The following is a 22,322-nucleotide window of genomic DNA, read 5'->3' on the forward strand; positions in this document are numbered from 1 at the left end:
AGAATTATAACATTGATGCACAATCATACACCCATATATTGTGTAGTTCTGAGTGTACTCTATATGCAGATGAGTGAGCTTGTCAAAACACCAGAACAATACACTCTTTCCTCTCTATACACCAGACACTTTGTTAGAAACACTTCTATGTTTGTAATTTTTTTGTATAGCTTTTTTTTTTTACATATATTTCTAATATTTTATTCTATTTTCTATATTTCTTCATATCTAAAGTTTAAATATTTTCAACCTAGGCTTATTCTGATTACATACCCCTATATACATTTTTGGAGAGCACCAAATAAGTCCCAGGAGCTAAATTCTTATTTGCAGTTTTTGTTTTCGTGAATCCACCAGAGGCCGCTGTGTACACTTTTTGAGATCTCAAATTTCACTTGCGAATTCACACCTGCTGTTCTTGCATAAATCCACCAGAGGCTGCTGTCAACCAATCTTCCCAGCCTCTTCCTTCCCTAAACTCAACCAATAGTGTTTTAAAATGCATCGACTGACCACTCACTTCCCTAAACCCAATGACAGTGTTTTGAAAAGCAATCCAGAAAAATAAAACCGGCAGATTTTTTACCACATTTTCAGATTTTACCACATTCTCACCCTGTTATGTTTATTTTATTTAAAGATTTTTGTTTTTGTCTTATTTGCTTATCTGCTTTTTGGATTCATTCTTCAAAAAGAAGAATGGTTCCTGGGGTTCGAATATTCACCGGATTCAAACCCCATCATAGCGGTCAATTCCGTTCTATGTCTCAAATCCTCCAAAGTGTGCGGCGAGCCACTGGACAAAATGGTCACAGCAGAAAAGGCTACATAATTTGTGATCTCCAGAAATGAATATAAGGGTACATCTTCAGAAAGAGCCTATATTGCATGTTTGATATTTGTTTTATATGATATAACTATAACTTCTATTATTTTATTTATATCTAAAACTGTCTGTGTTCATTCATTCATTCATTTTCTTGTCGGCTTATTCCCTGTATTAATCCAGGGTCACCACAGCGGAATGAACCGCCAACTTATCCAGCATGTTTTTACGTAGCGGATGCCCTTTCAGCCGCAAGCCATCTTTGGGAAAACTGTCTGTGTTTTTACGTCTAATTACTCCATAATTTAGATTCGTATTGATATTATTTTTTGTTACATTTTTTAAGGTCACGGGCTGGTATATAAGTATTTCACTGCAAATCATACTGTTTGCGCTGAAAAAAATGGTTTATTGCAAATTGTTTTAAACAATTTTAAATAATCGGTATTGAAACAAACAAATGAAGTTAATTCATTCGTTAATTTTCTTGTCGGCTAGTCCCTTTATTAATCTGGGGTCGCCACAGCGGAATGAACCACCAACTTATCCAGCACGTTTTATTACGCAGCGGATGCCCTTCCAGCCGCAACCCATCTCTGGGAAACATCCACACACACACACACACACACTCTCATACATACAAGCAATTTAGCCTACCCAATTCACCTGTACCGCATGTCTTTGGACTGTGGGGGAAACCGGAGCACCCAGAGGAAACCCACACAAACGCAGGGAGAACATGCAAACTCCACACTGATACGCCAACTGACCCAGCCGAGGCTCAAACCAACAATCTTCTTGCTGTGTGGCGACAGCACTACCCACTTCGCCACTGTGTCGCCACAAATGAAGTTGAAAACTATAAATTCAGCCAATTTAAACAGTTTAAAACCTCTTATCTTAAAAAAAATTTGTAAATCCAATGAATAATTTTTTTTCAGTGTAAGACAAAAAAATTTGATTTGAATATATAAATATTATTTGTATTTAAATTAACCATTATAATTATTTATTATACATCTAGTTAAAATACATTTCAACTGAACAAACTAAGAAAGGAATTTGTATTGTTTTGAATGAATATGACAAAAAACACTCTTGTTACATAATTTGTTGATTAATGAAGCCTCAGACTAGAATACACCAAGGAATACGAAGCTGAAACTCATTCCCAGGGGAAGTCTTAGATAACTGGGTATATCTCAGTGTGTATGAAACACAGCAACACCACACATCACACAAGGAGAAACACCACATAGATCAAATGCACATACATCACATAGATCAAATGCACATACTTCACATCAAATGCCGGCTGTAAATATGGAATGCAAGTACAAACACACACACACACACACACACACACACACTGCATGAGATTCACACTCAATGGCTCTTCCATGAAAGGAAAATAATTGCCTGTATTCACAATCGCACAGAGCAACCAATGTTCACATTCTGCCTGCACCTTTAAAAGTAAACACAGCTGTAGCTTTTGAAGCCATATTTTAGGCCGAAACTCAAAAGAAAGCATATTGTGAACTAAAACAAAAGACTTTCACTTCAATGTGGGGGCGAAAACATCAAATGGTGAACTTAATTTCCACATGTTGTGTTCAAAAAGCCAAAACATCTGAAAGAGCAGTGCCTTTGAGATGCATTTTTGTCATTATTAGAAACATTACACATGAAACTATGAAGGAGATACTATTACGGTTTCAGTCTGAACCGTGATCTCACACACTGCCATTGGTCTGGTGTCATGTGCACTCAAGCTCTCAGTGACATGGGATCCTATTCATTTTAATGGCATTGACACTTGATGGCAGCCTGCTGGTAATTAAATGCCTGTTGTATTTCCAAAACAAACAAAACAATTACGTGTTGTCTTGTATTACGTCAGCAGAGTAAGTCTTTAAGACGAGGCATGAATGATGGTGTGATCCCAGGTAAAGTTAAAATATTTTAAGGAGGGATTTTTAAAAGAAAGTGAAATTTGTAACATTTTAAATTATTTTTTATTGGTATCGTACTGATTTTTGAGAATGTAAGTCAGAATTGTGAGTAGAAAATTGATAATTGCAAGTTTATGTCTTGTGTCTTGTGTCACTCTGCTACTGAACGTTGCTTTAATTACCATCCTAAATTGCCACTAAAATAAATAAAAAGGACTTTCACCTTTAATGTTCAAACCCAGTGGAATGAAGTCTTGAGCCATTGTTAAGAAACATCTGTTAAGAAACACATTTGTTTCAATAATACTTTATTAATCATTTTTTCTAACAATAGTTAACAAATAAAAAATGTATACTCATTTGTAATTTGCTTTGAGTCGCATCTACTAAATTCATTCATCCATTACCCTTCGGCTTAGTCTCTATTTCAGGGGTCGCCACAGCGGAATGAACCACAACTATTCCTATGTTTTACTTAGCGGATGCCCTTCCAGCCGCAACCCAGTCCACTGGGAAACACACATGCACACTCATTCACACACACTCACTAAATTTAGTTTATTCAATTCCCCCATACTGCATGTACCGCATTGTGGGGGAAACCGGAGTACCCGGAGGAAATACCAACACAGGGAGAACATGCAAACTCCACACAGAAATGCCAACTGGCCAAGCTGGGACTCGAACCACCGACCTTCTTGCTGTGAGGTGACAGTGCTAACCACTGAGCCACTGTGCTGCCCCTCATCTGTGAATAAATGTAAATGTGAGTAAAGAAGCCAGAATTATAAGTAGAAAAGTCTGATTTGATTTATGGGTTTATACGCCATTTCTATTGTTTTCCTCGTTATTCTGTTCATAACTAGCAAATACAAGATTTTATTGTGCAGTTTTGAACTGTGAGATAAAAAAGTCATTTAAAAAAATCGATAAAACCATATCCAGCAGTTTGGTTGTCAAGTACATGTGCAAAAAATCTGACCTTGTATATGAATTTGCATGACAGCAGAAGTGCAGAATCAGCATGTTCAGTCTGGGAAAACAAACCTCAACTGAAACCAAACAGACATCTTTTTTGTGTTTTTATTTATGCATTTTCATTTCCTCTATGTGGTGTGAGTCTCCAGTGCATGTTAAAGTGAATAACCCACACAATTATTCACAAAAAGCCAAAAATAACTGCAAAAAATAAGTCATTCATGAAAAGGAAGTCATATGGGTATTACATGTTTGTGTGTTTTGATGACCTATTCCTTAAAGTAAAAGTTCACCTGAAAAAAAAAAGAAAAATTGTGATCTATTTGACCAGTTGACTTTTACTTCTCCTGTTGAACACAAAAGAAGATCAATTGCAAAATGTTGGTAACCGATAGCCAATGACTTCCATTCATTTTTTTCAAAATAGCTACACTGTTTAAAAAAAAACTTTTAATTAACAGTTTCCGTCTTTTGTGATCCACAAGTGTTTTCCATTTATTTACAGTTGTGAATTGCATTATGGGACGGTAATCTCTGCTCTGTCAACTTTTGATGTTGAAAATTCAACTCTACAGTTTAACAAAGTGACTTTTGCTGACATTTTAGTGCTTTGAAATAATATTATGTATAATAATTAATATATAGAATAATGCAAATAACAGAAAATGTACTGGCAGTTTATTTCAAGGTTTTTGTACCATAAAGTTTAACACCAACCAAGACAATAAATATCACTTTAAACTAAAAATGTTAATAAAATAAATAAATTGACGCAGTGGCGCAGTAGGTAGTGCTGTTGCCTCACAGCAAGAAGGTTGCTGGTTTGAGCCTCGGCTGGGTCAGTTGGCGCTTCTGTATGGAGTTTGCATGTTCTCCCTGCGTTCGTGTGGGTTTCCTCTGGGTTCTCCGGTTTCCCCCACAATTCCAAAGACATGCGGTACAGGTGAATTGGGTGGGCTAAACTGTCCGTAGTGAATGAGTGTGAATGAGTGTGTGTATGGATGATTCCCAGAGATGGGTTGCTGCTGGAAGGGCATCAGCTGCATAAAAACATGTGCTGGATAAGTTGATCGTTCATTCCGCTGTGGCGACCCCGGATCAATAAAGGGACTAAGCCGAAAAGACAATGAATTAATTAACTTTTACACACTTTTTAAGGTTAAAAGTTGTTGGAAGAAAAATCAAGGTCTCGTAATGCAATTTAAAAGCATAAACAAATAGAGAAAAATAAAAACAAAAATTAGAAATTTACATATATATTTTATACCTGTTACCAACGTTCTTCAAAATAATTTTTTTTTGTGTTAAACAACAAAGAAAAAAGAAGAAAACTCAAAGCTTGTAACCATTTGAGGGTGAATAAATGGGGGGAAATGAATCCATTAATCATATAGTATCTAAGGCAAGAAGAAGTTCATTCATTTATTTTTTCTTCGGCTTAGTCCCTTATTTATCAGGGGTCGCCACAGCGGAATGAACCACCAACTACCCCAGCATGTTTTAGCCACATCCCAGTACTGGGAAACACCCATACACTCTCACATTCACACACACCTATACACTATGGCCAATTTAGTTCATCCAATTCACTTAGCACATGTCTTTGGACTGTGGGGTAAAACGGAGCAATCGGAGGAAACCCACACCAACATGGGGAGAACATGAAGACTCCACACAGAAACACAACTTGCCAAGCCAGGCCTCGAACCAGTGCCCTCCTTGCTGTGAGGCGACAGCGCTAACCACTGAGCCACCATGCCACCCACAAAAAAAAAGATTTAATGGCGGATTTTTTCTCTCTCTCCCTCGCTCCCTCTTTGTAGCAGTCTTCTTAATCTTTCTCCCCTTTATCAGCACTAGGACAAACTCCCATGGTTCCATTCATACGCTGATTTGTATTAATGAGCTAATTTGCGATGATAACCCAGAGGAGGGCTGCACATATCTTCCACCCTCATCATACCATGCGGTTCCCCCTTCAGCATAGCAATAATGTGACATCAATTACCAAAAGCAATATGAGCATATTTAATTGGCTGAAAAGGCAAAGCATTTTATGAATCCAGAGGGCGCGTGCACACTCAAACACGATGGGTATGCAGCTGCTATGAAGTACACGTGTGCACATCAACAGCTGATGGCCCCAAAAGTGTGCATGACAGTGCTTTGAGAAGTGCAGCGTCTGCATTACCCTTTCATTACTGGGATGCCTTCCAAAGCGTTCGACTACTGTACAGAGCCAACAGAAAAACGGCTGTTTGACCGGCCCAACGACTGACTGAAGTCTCTGTTGGGTTACAGATGGCCTGACAGGTGGATTGTTAGAAGGGAAATCAATAATATTCTGAGTCTTTATATTAAAGGACTGTTTTGTAAAATATATATATATAATAATGATTTTTCATAACCAACGGAGGTCTAAATCAGAGCAGACAGCTGTAATAAATTTAGCTCTGGTGTGTTTTAATTTAAAATGCCTCAGAGGGAAAACACAAGGCTCTGATACTGGGTTTAGCCTGACATTTAGTATCAAAGTATCAAACTAGTTCTGCTTTGCTTGTGCTTTGAGCATAACTGATTTCTCTAATTGGGCTGATTGGCTGAACAGAGGCGTACTATACAATTGAAACAAAATCAAACGAGCTTCAGAAAAAAGAAAATCATATGATAGAAGAACTTGAGCCACATTCTGCCATCTAAGGATCATTTGACATGGAAGACTGGAGCAATAATGCAACTGCAGAAATGTCCAACTCTTTATAGTCTATGATAATATTGTAACTGCTGATTTAGCAGTGTGTAAGCTGACATTATATTTTGTAAGTTCATTTATTCATTCATTTTCCTTTGGCTTAGTCCCTTTATTCATCAGGGGTCGCCACAGCTGAATGAACCGCCAACTTATCCAGAATACGTTTTACACAGCGGATACTCTTCCAGCTGCCACCCATCACTGGGAAACATCCATACACACTCATTCACATACATATACCAAGGCCAATTTAGTTTATTTAATTCACCAACAGCGCATGTCTTTGGACTGTGAGGGAAACCGGAGCACCGGAAGAAAACCCACACGAACACAGGAAGAACATACAAACTCCACACTGAAATGCCAACTGGCCCAGCTGGAATTCGAACCAGTGATCTTCCTGCTGTGAGGCAAAACTGCAAACCACTGAGCCACCGTGTCGTCACATTTTGTAAGTTACTTGGCAAAATAATTACAAAAATATTTTCGATGCGTGATAAGTGATGCAGTTATTATGACCACATAATTGAGGTGATAAAAACATCTATCCATTGAGTGGCTTTTTATTGTTATAAATTGTGATAATAAATGTGCAATAAATGTGATATTGATTGTTTTACTAACTGTTCGCCTAACAAAAAGTTATAACTAACTTTTATATAGATTTAAGTACATTTGAGAAAGTCTGATTTGTTTTTTTATATATATTTCCAAATTGTCTGTAAAACTCATTGCAAAATCATGCTGTTCCATTATCGAAGCGATGCAAATCTTGCTATAAGTCATACCAAAAAAATGGTTCTGCCAAATTTTCATTTATTTTCCTTCAGCTTAGTTCCTTTCCAGCAGGCACACAACATCATAAGACGTTATTATTAGGTTAGATTTAGGTTGTGACGTCAGGTGACCAAAATTCAAGGTCTAGCCAGTGTCTAAGGATGTTATTTTGACGTCAGGAGTCAAAACTGCGGAATGAACCACCAGCTATTTCAGTATATGTTTTCGCTTCCAGCTGCAACCCAGTACTGGGAAACACACACACACACACACACACAAACTACGGCCAATTTAGCTTATTCAATTCACCTATACTACATATGTTTGGACTGTGGGGGAAATCAGAGCACACGGTGGAAACCCACATGAACACGGGGAGAATATCCAAAGTCTACACAGAAATGCCACCTGGGCCAGCCGGGACTCGAACCAGCAACCTTTTTGCTGTGAGGCGGCAGTGCTTACAACTGAGCCACCGTGCCGCTCTCTGACAAATTTTCTTTTGTCTAAAGGCTGATTTATACTTCTGCGTCAAGTGCACGTGTTTGCTCCAGCGCAGCCTGCACGTAGTTGCAGAGCCCTCGCTGTGGCCGTCTCTGATGCTGACACACACCTTTAAAAAAAGTAACTATATGTTGCAATGACGCGTAGCGCAAGCTCTGTGATTGGTCGGCTTTGTAGCGCTGGCGAGTGTGGGCGGGACCGAGAGCTGCGTGATGGAGCGAATGTTAACAAGAGTCGAGTCCTGTGAAGGAAGTCTAGATGGAATGTTTTGTTTTGTGTTGTTTACCTTATGAATAAAGTTGTTGCACGTACGCCGGTTTCAGCCTCAAAATAAGCGAGTTTGGGCTACTTGCACATTAGGGTAGCATTCAGAAAAAACAAAACACAAGCGGAAAAAACTTAAGATGGAGAAACATAAAAACTTCACTGCCAGCTAGTGTTTCGGAAGTGTTATTGAAGATCAACACAAACAGCATGCAGAATTATAAATACACCACAACACGCAAGGCAGGCGCCATAGGTCACGCTGATCACTTGGTGCAGAAGTATAAACCAGGTTGTTATAACTAATTAATTAAGGCTTTAATGTCTAAAAAAACAATCGTGAGCGATTTTCAGATTCATTTACAAAAGCCCTAAACCTGCCAAGGTAGCAGCACTGCAAATTCTTGAATTTATATAAAAAAAAAAAAACACTGAGATCCATCTATTCTATCAATATCGCACATTCATAATGACAATCTTTTAACCAATCCAGAACACCTTGAGAGCGACATCTACCCACTTCACTAAGAAACACTTTATTTTCTTAGAAAATGAAATGTTCTTTTAATCTTAGACAGCACAGAAAAACAAATGGACATCTTTATGAAGATTAAGAAATATAAGCTTACGCCTTCATGAATATTTCAGCTTAGGCATTGAGATTACAGTAAGTCTTTGCTTTATGTGTGGTGGTGGCGGAATTATTAGTATGTGAGCTGTCACTGTGAGCCCATTGAAGTGTCTGGATGACTGGGATTTGGGGCTGATGTAGGCCACAGCACACAGAGAGATGGGTTATGCTGAAACCTCTGAACCATGACAAAAAGGATGGGTGTGTGAGTGTGTGCGTGAGTGTGTATGTGTGTGTGTGTGTGAATAACACAGATGCCGCGGAGCAGACGGGGGAGGTGGACACTGCTGCTTCTGCCCAGTGTTCAGCGAGTACTGTCTGTCTGACCCCTCTAATAAGGTCCCAGCGGGACGGTGGGGGGTGCAGGGACTGTGCAGAGGGGTAGATTGAGAATGCGGGGACTACTGGGTTTAAATATCATTTACAAGAGATGAAAACCATGAATGGATTCTCTTCGTTGCACTGTAGGGGGGCAGAATGATGACAAAGAGGGAAATCTGAGAGAGAGAAAGAGACTGAATGAACTCATAGCAATGAGCAACTACAGTGTGAAATAATGTTTTGAATGTTTTGAACTTTTAGAATTTTTGTTTTGTTTTCTCAGACAGAACATGCTGAACTTTTTGAATCATTTTGGGACGATGAATTTATTTTGAATCACTGTGCATAGTTTCCGCTACATTCATTCTTCCATGGCAGGGCACCACACCAAAATTCATCCCGCCACAGCTACATTACAGCTTCTTATTCAAAACGTTCAGTCGTTTTTTTAAAATAGCGAATTATAATCGCACCAAAACATATTAAAAGGTAAATTAATTATAACAGCGCTAACTTTACTGTAATCGTAGTAGTGCTGTGCGTTATTTGTTGAACCTTTTAAGGTGACATGCTGACTGCCTGCCTGACTGACAGGTGTGTGATGCGTGAGGCCAGCAAATATGACATTGCTTTCGGTTATGATGAACACAGTTTCCAAAATTACACTTTTTTATAGATAAAGATCAATGGCTCTGCATAGTGTGACATACTTTATCTTGCAGGAGTTTATGGCCGTTTCACTTTAATTGAGGACGCATCAATACTGCTCTGCAGGTCTATTAAAAACATTCATAAATATTCCTAATAATAATAGAAAGAATTTTTGGCTAACTTGCAAAAAAAGAATCAGCAATGATATTTTATTTTATTTTATTAAAACCCAAATTATAAATCTTAATGATATTTAGGGTTTCTGCTATTTTTGTCAAGTCAAATTAAGGACTTTTTTAGACCCTTTTAATGCCATTATAAATAAACTTTAGACTTATATAGGGCTAAACACTAAGGATTTTTTGTAATAGCCCATTTGGGCCAAAAGGGAATTGGGAACAAATCAAATGCATTTATTTCTTAACCACATATCTTAATTTATCTAGTTGTATACACGTTTTTCAGCATGTTCAGCATGTTCAGCATTGTTTTTAGTGACAAGTTTAGCATTGTAAAAAGTATATTTATTATGAAGAAAATTACAAAAATATACAGTTGTTTGATTTTTGTCCAAATTAAATGAGTATAACACTTATTCAACGTAATGTGTTTCTGTTATAAAACCTTATTTTTCATGCCTATTTATAAACATTATTTGCACTCCCCCTTACTTCTGCGAATAGTTTTTGTCTAAATGGAAGATCATGTAAAGAAATATATTGCTGTTATTACCATAAAGGAATTGTGTATTTGTTTTAAGTTTTCTTTTCCTGATTAGAAAAAATTAATTAAGAAAAATGTAAAATGTCTAACAGGTGTTGTGAGTTTGCAATAAAAAACTTAAATATTTCTATGTAAAAATTATTTAGATTGATTGTTGGTAATTGGATTTAAGACCTACAGCACAATATTTATGTGAATTTAAGACTTATTTTTAAAGGCCTACAATTTAGTTTTTGAAATGTAGAAATTTTTAAGACCCTGTGGACACCCTGATACTTTATTAAATATTTTTAACATTGTGAACACTGCAATGTGATCTCTATTTTTCTGTCCCTTTATTTGGCTAATGTTTATACTATTAATAAGAAAAACCTGCACGATTTCATTCTTTTTAAAATCAATTCATAGCCCTAACATATACAATATAATTCTTTTTCTTTCATTATATCCTTAGTTTCATTCGATCCTTTGTTTATTTAGCACTTATTTTGGGTCACAACCCCCCAGATGAGAAGCACTGACCTACTGCATTATTGTCTCCTGACAATTGCTTAGAAAACGATGAGCACACTATATACATAAAACATTCTGAATACATCCTCACACTGATATGTTTATATATGCGCATTTTTGTGAAACTGTAATGGCAGAGCTACCGAAGCATAAGAAGTCTTTAGCTCATTCCATCTCTCTTGGCTCTTGTCCTTATTAATATTTAATGTTCCCTCCTGCTTCACAGTGCATCTTCAACTATATATTATGCATACTATCACTGTTAACATTTCAGAACATTTGTACCGATCCTTACGTCCTTGTCTCTTGTGGTATCCATCAAAGTCAGTGTGAAATTTCAGCTTAATTTCAACAGTGCTGAAACGACAATTCCTCCCGCTGGCCTTAAATATATGGAATAATATTTAGAGCTGGAAGAATCTGTTTTAATAAATACAGATGAGTTTTGTGGAATACTTTTATTGCACCACAACAGGCTGGGTTCAGAAAAAAAGCTACTGCTGTAAATGGCCATGTGTAAGTATTTCCAGACCAGAATCAAGAACTCAACTTCTTGTGTAGATGTTTATGTAGTTGTTCCCTTTTAACACTAGCATTTGTTTTAAAATGTAACAAAATGATACTAGAATAATTCACAGTCCTTTAACACATAGTGGGTGAACATTTTAAACATTTGTGTTCATTAAGGCTGTCTCTTAAACAATATCTCAAGGAAATGTGTAACTTCATTGAAAATGATCTCATTACAATTAAGTATGATTTGCTCATCTCCCAATGACGGTTGGGTTTAGGAGTGTGGGTTGGTGACACGCCTCCTTTTAAAAGAACTGGTATAAATTGGTACAAACTAAACTGACAAAATGTGAAAAAGTTACATTCCTTATAAGATCAGACTGGAAGAACAGCTGCTTTTTTAAATACTGTGTAAAGTAAATAAAAACAGAATTTGAAAAGTTTTTTGCTAATGCAACATTTCAAGCAACAGCATGGTTTCCGCCACATTCATTCTTCCATGGTGGGGCGGCACACCAAAATTCATTCCCGACATGGCTACATAATGGCTTCTCATTCAAAACCTTAAGTTGTTGCAGTTTTTTTTTTATTATAGCTGGTTATAATCACACCAAAACGTATTCAAATGTAAGTGAATTATAACAGAGCGACCTTTTCTAATTGTAGTAGTGTTGTGCGTTATTTTTTTAACCCTTTAGTTAATTTTAGTTTCGCTTTTAATACGATTCAACCGCATTTGCTAATTGAAAAGATATAATATAAACTCAAAATATAGACCCATGCATATGTAAAATGTATTTCTCATTTTTAACAAAAACAACTAAGGTTGTAAAGGTTAAAAATATCAGTTCAGATGGAAAGAACAGTAGTACTGGGGTTCCACAAGGCTGACCGATTCTTTTTACACTTCTTACAAATTAATGATCAAGTAAGCATTAACAGAATTTTATTTTAACATTTTCAGATGACACAGCCCTACTAAGTTTACTTTATGAGAATGATGATATTAGTGTTATCTACCAGTCAAAAATGAGCCGGTTTGTTGATTGGTGTGATAACAATAAGCTAAAAATAAATACTAAGAAAACAGAAGACATGGTATTTGACCCAAAGTGTAAAGGTGACTGTCGTCAAATGGTTGTACACGTAGAGTACAAAATGTAGAGGTCGCTGTGGACGAACTGTTAGACTGACTGAATGACTGACTGACTGACCGATCGACTGGCCCACCTTCCCCCTTCCCTAAACTCAACCAATACATTCATTTTCTTTTTGGCTTAGTCCTTTTATTAATCTGGGGTCGCCACAGCGGAATGAACCGCCAACTTATCCAGCATATGTTTTACACAGCGGATGCCCTTCCAGCTGCAACCCATCTTTGGTTTGCATACACTATCAATCGCACTCACCCTGCTGTTTACTTGTTTATTTATTTTTTTGACTCTGTTTTTGTCTTACCCACTTTCTGGAATCATTTTTTACCAGACTCGAACCCCGTCGTCGTGGTCAACTCCTCTCTGCATCTCAAGTACATCGACGTACAAGGCCAGCTAAATAGTTAAACTGGTAACAGTCGAAAAGTCGTCCATACAGAGGTAAGCGGTCAGCTGGTAAGCGTGAAAAGGAACGGCATCATACCGCCTTGTATGTATGCTCTATACTTTTTGGTACATAATTCATAATTTCCAGAAATGTATATAGGGCTACGTTTGCAGAATGAGCCTATGTTGCAACCATAGGTGGATGGAAACATAGCTTATGATTGCTAGAATATACAACAACAATCAACTTTATAGTAAACTGCCATATTTCATTCATTTATAGTGAAAATACAACAATGTTTTGAAGTACTAGTATCTAAATATTGTTTCTACCAGAAAGACTCTAGGAGGCAGACAAACGTTTGAACATTTATCGTGAATTGTTTGCATGAATGAGAGTTCGTTACAGTCCTTTCATAAAGTTCTTTGGCGTAAGCCCCGTCTATAGTGCAGAACTCTGGATGAGCTGGCAGATCCTGCCTGAAGATGAAGGCAGGGCGAAGCCAACCCCCTGAGTGGAGACGAGGCCAACCTGGTGGTGGTGGTGATGGGGAGGATGGAGGGAAACTTCCGCAACGTCACCTGAATACAGCGAAACAGATTGTTTAGATGAGCTTTTATACATGGCTTGCTTGGTTGTTATAGGCTGACGAGATAATTATTATGAATGACGTGACATCTCAGTCTTCCTGGTAGAACCTTCGCTAAAGCTTTCATTTCTACCAGAAAGACTCTAGGAGGCAGACAAACGTTTGAACATTTATCGTGAATTGTTTGCATGAATGAGAGTTCGTTACAGTCCTTTCATAAAGTTCTTTGGCGTAAGCCCCGTCTATAGTGCAGAACTCTGGATGAGCTGGCAGATCCTGCCTGAAGATGAAGGCAGGGCGAAGCCAACCCCAAAAAGGCAAAACTGTATGGTTCAGTTTTGTAGCAATCCTAAAACAGAATGACAATAGATGAGATATCTTACATTGTATATTCATGCAAATCGCGCAAGGTAAAAATGGAGATTAAATAGTGCCCTGACGGGCAGAGAGGTATATAAGAGATCCAATATGAAGATAAAACGAAGCACGCGATTAGGCTAATAGATGCTAGAAGCCCTAATGAAGATAAGAGAGAGAGAGAGCATACCCCGCCGGGTAGAGGAGAGAGCATGCCCTGACAAGCATAAGAGAGAGAGTGTGCCCCGACGAGCAGAGGAGGGAGAGAGAGAGAGATTGCCCCGATGGGCAGAAAAGAAGAAGCGTTCCCCGACGAGCAGACGAGAGAGTGCATGCCCCGACATGCCAAGGAGGGAGAGAGAGAGAGAGCCCCAACAGGCAGAAAAAAGCATGCCCCGACGGGCAGAGGGGGAGAGAAAGAGCCCAGACGGGCAGAGGAGAGAGAGAGTGCCCCGACAGGCAGAGGAGAGAGAGAGAGTGCCCCGACGGGCAGAGGAGAGAGAGAGAGTGCCCCGACGGGCAGAGGAGAGAGAGAGAGAGAGAGCCCCGATGAGCAGAGGAGAGAGAGAGAGAGAGAGAGAGAGAGAGTGCCCCGACGAGCAGAGGAGAGAGTGCCCCGACGAGCAGAGGAGAGAGAGAGAGTGCCCTTAAAGCAGAGGGGGGGAGAGAGAGAGAGAGAGAGCCCCTACGGCAGAGGAGAGAGAGGTTGACTCGACCAGCAGAGGAGAGAAAGATTGCCCCAACGGGTAGAGGAAGGAGAGCGTGCCCCGACGGGCCGAAGACATTGAGAGCGTGCCCCGATGGGCCGAAGACATAGAGAGCATGCCCTGACGGGCCGAAGACATCCGGAGTGTTCCCCCACGGGTCGAAGACATTCAGACCGTACTCACACTAGGTACAGTTGCCTTGAACTGGGCCAAAGCACGATTGACCCCCTTCCCGTCTCTCCCGACAGCCCGCACTCACACCACGAACGGGCCTCGGCACACTTACGTCATCGCTGCTGCGCTGTTCAGTGAGAAGCACTCTCACTCAGCCACACAGAGGAGATTTCTCTAGTTATATTGTGTCAGTCGTTTGATATGCAGTGACATGCAGTCAAATATTTCACCAAACAGTCCTTAGGGATGCGGAGACACGCAGTCAGATATTTTGCCGAACAGATCCGCCACTTTTGGCGCTCAGAAACAATCATAAGGCTCTCGTGCTGCTGCTGCAGGAATGAGGTGGTCTGCTGAAGGTGCAGAGCTGTCGTGCAGTGAGAAGTTTGCGTCTTTAATAAATCTACTGCAGTTTGCGTTCACTGAACAGTAAGATTGAATAATAAATCCATATGAAACAATCACTTAAAAGTCGCGTCTCGTTTTCAGTTTCTGGCTTTGGCGCGTTTCGCACTCACACACAAGCGTACCGCGCCAAAGCCCAATGAACCGCACTCAGGCCCACCTCTTCCAACCGGGCCAGGGCCAGCCAAGTGAACCGTGCTTGAAGCAGATTCAGCACGGTTGGCATAGTGTGAGTAGGCCCTCAGAGCGTGCCCCGACGGGCCGAAGACATTGAGAGCGTGCCCCGACGGGCCGAAGACATTGAGAGCGTGCCCCGACGGGCCGAAGACATTGAGAACGTGCCCCGACGGGCCGAAGACATTGTGAGAAGGAGCCCCATTGGGCTTGCGGTGCGAGAAGGAGCCCCATTGGGCTTGCGGTGCGAGACGGAGCCCCATTGGGCTTGCGGTGCGAGACGGAGCCCCATTGGGCTTGCGGTGCGAGACGGAGCCCCATTGGGCTTGATCGGGGTTACCTTGTATGAAACCCATGAAATTAAGGATCTATTGTGATTTACGACAATTAATGTCTAGCTGTTTAGAAAATCTGAGTAAATATTAAATCCCCTGAATTATGATTGGGTCCTGTCTGGGGCTAATAGTAGGCAATGACTACCCCCAAAAATAAAATACCCAACAGTTAAGATTTTCCTTGTTGGGATTTTTATATAGACGATAAGTTGTAGCGCAGCCCTGTCCTGCTGATGTTTTTATATGGTCGATTACATTGCTTTCGTTTTTCTAAAATGTGATAGCAATATCGGTTAGCTTACTCTGCAGTCACATTCTACACGCTGTTGTACATAAGAGAGTAGAGACAGCAGTACGTTGAGCTAAACAGAACTTGGGGATTTAGGTAATGAAAATTTCAGTATGGTATAATTTAGAGCTGCACAATCAATCGAAAGAATTCGAGAGAGTGTGCCCCGACGGGCAGAGGAGGGAGAGTGTGCCCCGACGGGCAGAGGAGGGAGAATGTGCCCCGACGGGCCGAAGACATTCAGAGTGTGCCTTGACGGGCCAAAGACTTTGAGAGCGTGCCCCGACAGGCCGAAGACATAGAGCGTGCCCCGACGGGCCGAAGACATTGAGCGTGCCCCGACGGGCCGAAGACATTGAGAGTGCCCCGACGGGCCGAAGACATTGAGAGTGCCCCGACGGGCCGAAGACATTGAGAGTGCGAGACGGAGCCCAGTTGGACTTGCCGTGCGAGACGGAGCTCCGTTGGGCTTGCTGTGCGAGACGGAGCCCTGTTGAGCTCAATTAATCGGAAAGAAATTGCGATCTCAATTTGACCACCAAGACTCTTAATGCAGCATTTCTACGATTCTGCCAAACCTATTTTCAAATTTAGGAGAGAAGCAAAGGCGGCTGCACAAGTCTTTTCATTGTTTCACACACGTTGCTCAGCGACATGGACACCTCCGAATTCTGGGAATCACACATGACGCGAGCTGCTGATTGTGCGGTTGCATGCCCTAGTTAATGATTGCCGTGCATGCATCTACTTTATTGAACGAAACTACATATGCTGTGAAAAACGGGTAATAAATTTGTAAATAATATTCAGTTTGTGGCACAGAGTGATCGTTTGAGAGCTGCGAGCGAAGTACGAACAGCACTCAGCAGTGAAAATGAAACCGAAAGTGCACATTATTTAAATAATCATATTGCATTTTAGAGTTATGATTGCGACAAGTCTTTTTTATAGCGAACGCCGTTTTGCATGAAAATAAATTCCTTCATTAAGAGACCTCAATATTTCTGTAAGTGGACATGACAACGAGAGCAGCTAACCTCTTGAAAGCATGTAGCAAGTATGTCACCTGTAGCCTACCTTCATTCTTGTTAAATAAGGATTAGAGAGCTTAGGTGCATGCATACACAGACCAAGATCAATTACAGTGATACAGCGCTAAATCACATTATATACGATGATACATAAATTAATCGAATTATGCTTATGTAAGGAAAGTTAAATTGTGATGATACCGAAATTGCAATATTGAACAGTTATGTCCATGAAAAAGTGCTACTATAAAGGGTCAAATTAAATGCAGATGAAAGGCAACGATAAGCCATGGTTAAAGAGGCCGCAATAGACCTAGCTATATGGAAGAACCCGATGGACCATAGAAACTGGTAATCCGAGATGTCATGTAACGCGAAGTGCCATAAAACCCAACTGGACCACCACCACCAGTAGCTGCAAAGACAACACATGATGATTATTACTTGAAATGAAAGAAAATGTTTGAAACTTAAAATGTATTGGACTCACGTTAGGCTGAAATATGTACCTGTAACATCTTGGTTTATTGAAACAGCATATCTGCTCAAGGAGTGAACTTGCACTGGTCTTACGGTTCGTTTGCAATTATGCCATCGATTTGGTTCGACCCGATACTATGGTACGTCAGGGTGCATTGATGATGCTTTCCACACGATTATATTTTAATTCATAGCACAACAACAGTATAAAAAGATTTGTATTTGTACGTATTATTAGTAATACGAGTTGTCATTTAATACGAACAGTCGGAACTGTACTCTAAAAAAAAAACAAACGAGCATGTACATGGCAACATTAGCATTCATAGCAAATAAACGAAAGCGAATGTCCTGCTCGCTTTGAGCTTTAGCGAGTGAATTCGTGTTTTTTTTTTTTTTTTTTTTTTTTTTTTTTTTTATAAATATATGTACACACACACACACGTATATATTAAATAAAGAGTTTGTAAAAGACGTTTTGGCCCCAACGTTCTTCCATACTGGCTCAACGCGTAAACTGTCCTCGACGGAAAGGGCTGCGATTGGTTCTAACGGCTGGCGCTGTTCGCCAATGAGTGACACTGATAAAGTTTAGCGGCGATTACAGCAGATCAATGATAAACACGGAGAAAACTCGCTATGTTATGGATTCACAAGTAAAGCTCTTTAACGGCCGTAAGGAGAGGAAACGTCACGTTAACAAGTCAAAGGGCAACAGTCTGAGAAATGGAGTTTATTTCTCAACCGCAGTGAAATGGAGGCTGCAAGTTAACGTTACCTGTAACTCCGCGTCAGCGAAGGACTGCCCAGCAGACACTCGTCTCGCACGGTAAATGATGCTCAATTTCTGTGTTTTAAGTTGCAGTGTTTTACAGAAGCTCTCGTTCGTCTTCCTACCATAGTATCCTACCGTGACAATGATAGGTTTTGATTTAACGTTAAAGCTGAACCGATACCGTATTGTCTGCGTCTGCATCACGGCTCTAGCTTTATGGTATAAGACTTGTTTAAAAATGTAGATTCCAGCTAGGAAAACATTTAGAACGAAATGATGAGAGGCCATAACGTTAGATATGTGCTCTTTCAGACATTAACTTGCATATCATAATTCAGTGACTTCATATGACGTTAATGAAACAAGAGTTAGACTTACCTCATGCAGACTATGTATACACGTAACGATTTAAGGTAATAAACAGAGTATACCGAGATGGAATGGCAGATGAAGATGGCGTGAAATCCCAATGAAGCAGATTGAGAGTGTTTAACCTGGCTGTTTTCGGTGAAATTCCATGTTCATTTTGGTCTCCAGCTAACTTATGAGGTACATTTTTGCGAGTAACGTTAGGAGCCAACGTTAGAAGTGCTAAAAGCTAGCAACCCCAACCCGATGCAAGGACATTTAAATGTACGATCGGCGGATAATGAAAGCGAAATGGTGAAATCAATCAATGGCGAAAATGAAGTGATTGACGAAGCTGTTAACCTTCAACTTTGAGTTGTTACGTGAACACGAACAGAGAAATGAACAAACTTGTGAGACGTAAACGACGTTGGCAGTCCAAACTTCCGCACCGTGACCGAAACTTCCGCAACGTCACCTGAATACAGCGAAACAGATTGTTTAGATGAGCTTTTATACATGGCTTGCTTGGTTGTTATAGGCTGACGAGATAATTATTATGAATGACGTGACATCTCAGTCTTCCTGGTAGAACCTTCGCTAAAGCTTTCATTTCTCTGTCACACAGTAATGTCAACAAAAAACATAAAAGTAAAGTGTTATGCAGACAATTCTAGGAAACTCAAATTATGGTTATTCACCGTATATATTAAGAAAACTTACTGTTAACCAGGGTACAGATTATTGCAGTAGCATTTTTTTATTTTCAGTTTTATCATTAAAAATCACTGCCATTTACAGTGCAATAAAACCTTGCTATTAAACAATTATTATGAGACAAGACACTAACTGTTTGCTGAATCTGTGAGTTATTAAAGGTAATAATAATACTAAATATGTTCAGTTTCTTGTTTCGCCTGTATATGATTTTTTTGACTCTCAAAGTGCTGATAGCTGTTGACTCACCAAGAGTCAAAATTCCAGCCCAAAATCTTATCTTTTTTAATGTTCTTCTTAAGAAAATAATCCATTTACATCTTGGATAGAATTAAAGGATAAATAAATTAAGCTAATTTTCATTGCTGAACTATCACTTTAAATCTCTAAGCAGGAAACAGAAGGACGGGACAATCAAATGACTTGAACTGAGATCTTTATCCTCTCCCACCGACCAACGCCATGTGTCAGCATAAATAAACAGGGCAAGCTCGCAGCAGGGAAAGCGAACGCATAAGCGAGTAATTTGCAGACATGACAAGTTGGATCACAACACGCCACCTGCACCCTTTTCTCTAAATCTTATCTCAATGATCCAGTCGTACAAGATGTTTTTCTTTGTTTCGGTTCAAAATAAAAACCATTCAGCAGAATCCCCACCATTCTCAGGAAAACAAGAAAAAAGACATTTGATTATGTACAACAAATTACAAGAAAGCCTTATAGAGTTAAAAAGGCTTTAATAGCTTTGGGCAGGAGTCAGTCAGCTATTGCCGGTTGTTTATGGCATGAGAAGGTCACTGCCCTTTTTCAAAGCCTTATCAAGGCCTTTGCCCCATCCTAGGGCTAGAGTCATACCTGACGGTCAGATTACAATGATGGAAAACTACAAGATCTCTCTCTTTCAGTCAAATATTTCAGTTTTAGGGCTAAACTCGGGAAACTAGTAACAGTATCAGGTTTCTAAGGCAAAAGTCATCTTTAGAAGCAAAGAGGGGTCTGAAATGTGAATTTCACTGTGGACATATAGAGTGAGTTTTTCTTTGAAATTAGTTTTGAACTAGTTGACATTACTGGTGGTAATGGGAAACATGAAAGCTGAGTCATTCAAGAAATGTATTTTCTGATTAGGCCTGTCACAATAATAAACATCGACTTATATGTTGCAATACATGCATTACCTTAATAACTTTTGGTGTTGCAATATAATTTATAAAAAATGATAATTTATAATAAATTTAAAGCCATTTTGAAACACATTTACATTCTTCCTCACCAGTGTCAATCTTTATAATTGGACTTTTACTTTATAGAACATTTAATAGGACTTACAATGGGACATTTACTGTTTTGACATTAAATTCAAGTGTCTAAATAACCTTAAGAATGAAAAGTCTAAAGTCTTGTTTATTGAAAGTGTTTGTGGCTATTTGCCATTTTATGCTGTTGAATAATTATTATAAAATCAGTGAATAAAATGATCTCAAAATGACAATAATATACTGCAGATCATCACAACATTAAATTGCACAACAAATATTCTTTATCCTGACAGGCTTATATAGGATGAAAACCTTGATGATACATAGAATAAATAGAAGTGCAACACAAAATCTGTGCACTTCTCTGTTGTGTTTGTAACAATATGAGGAACTTATCGTGTTCATTTGTCAAATGCCATTCTGACTGGTACAACCCGTCTTAACATTTAGTAAAAAAAAAAAAAAAATCGACAGATAATTTTGAGAAAATCACATTGAGTGTTATGTTTTGTTGTTCTTGACTTATCAAAGCTGTCCATTTGTCCTTTTTCTAGGCTAGTTGTTGTAAACAGCAAGTTTAATCTCATGAATTAGTGTCATGTATATCCCCAGAACACATGGGACTGTACTTTAATGCTATTCACCATGGCTGCACAACATTGGAAACTCACAATGCAATATTTTGTTTTATAAATCTTCCGATTGGGCTGCACGATATTGAAAAAATCTGATGTTGCGATATTTTATTTTTCTGCGATAAATATTGCGATCTGAATATTGTTTCAGAAGATGGTTTGAATAGCTCTGTTGGACGATCTTCTGGGAAGTCTAACGGTATTGGTGTACAGAAATTGAATAATCACAATGCAAAAATGCTTTTCTTACTTTGTTATGTCTTGTTTCTAGTCCAGATTATTTTAGACCAACTAAAAACATTGTTTAATTTTAATTGTCAGAAGAAATGAGTGAAAATTAAGTGATTTAGCTTGTTTTAAGGAAATTATTTGCCAGTGAGGTAAGTGAAATCTTGTTTTCGCATTAAAATGTAGATATTTGGAATAGAAACAAGACAGAAATTTTAATTAAGAAATGTTTTTTTGCATAAATCATATAAAGTACATAAATTCAGTGATTAAATACAATTCTGAAGCTCCTGGTCAACTATAATTTAGACTGGACATTGCCTATCTTTGTGATGTGACTATTGTGGATGTGCACATAGTGAAACTCGATGCTGAAATGATTTAAAGGGTATATGTGGAGCTAATGTTTCTTCTCATACTGATAAACTTCCGGTAAACGGTTAATTTGACTTTTTTTCCATTTTATTTGATTACTTTTACAGCCTTAATGTTGTAATGTAATTACAATACAATCAGTTAAATAGACCTTGGCATTCATTTAGTTGCTCACGCGTAAAACGAGACAAAAAGCCGTTTACTTGCACATGCCCGTCAGAACTGGCAGGCTAGTACCGAAGCTCCATTGAATATACTGGGGTAAAATAAAAGCTCATATTATAAAGACATGGTGGGGAAAATATAATTTAAAGCAGTGCGCCTTATATAACCTGAGACTTGCTTTATATCGGATATCATTTAGCCAGTGGAGATCGCTGACTTGTAAAGATAACAGACCTTAATCAAGCCGATTTTGAAATGGCATAAAGTTCACCGGAAGCACTTAACCCGAGTTACTGACAAATTAAATGTCCTTTAGCATACTTCCA

The 22,322-nt window shown here is 39.0% G+C and overlaps 1 protein-coding gene across 7 annotated transcripts in view; it reads right to left on the reverse strand.

Annotated features, from left to right (window-relative positions):
- frmd4ba (FERM domain containing 4Ba) overlaps positions 1-22,322 on the reverse strand; it is a 96,615-nt gene that overhangs the window by 66,828 nt on the left and 7,465 nt on the right. The window lies entirely within an intron of this gene.

This window comes from Danio rerio, chromosome 6 (genome assembly GCF_049306965.1).
Source record: "Danio rerio strain Tuebingen ecotype United States chromosome 6, GRCz12tu, whole genome shotgun sequence".
NCBI lineage: Eukaryota > Metazoa > Chordata > Actinopteri > Cypriniformes > Danionidae > Danio > Danio rerio.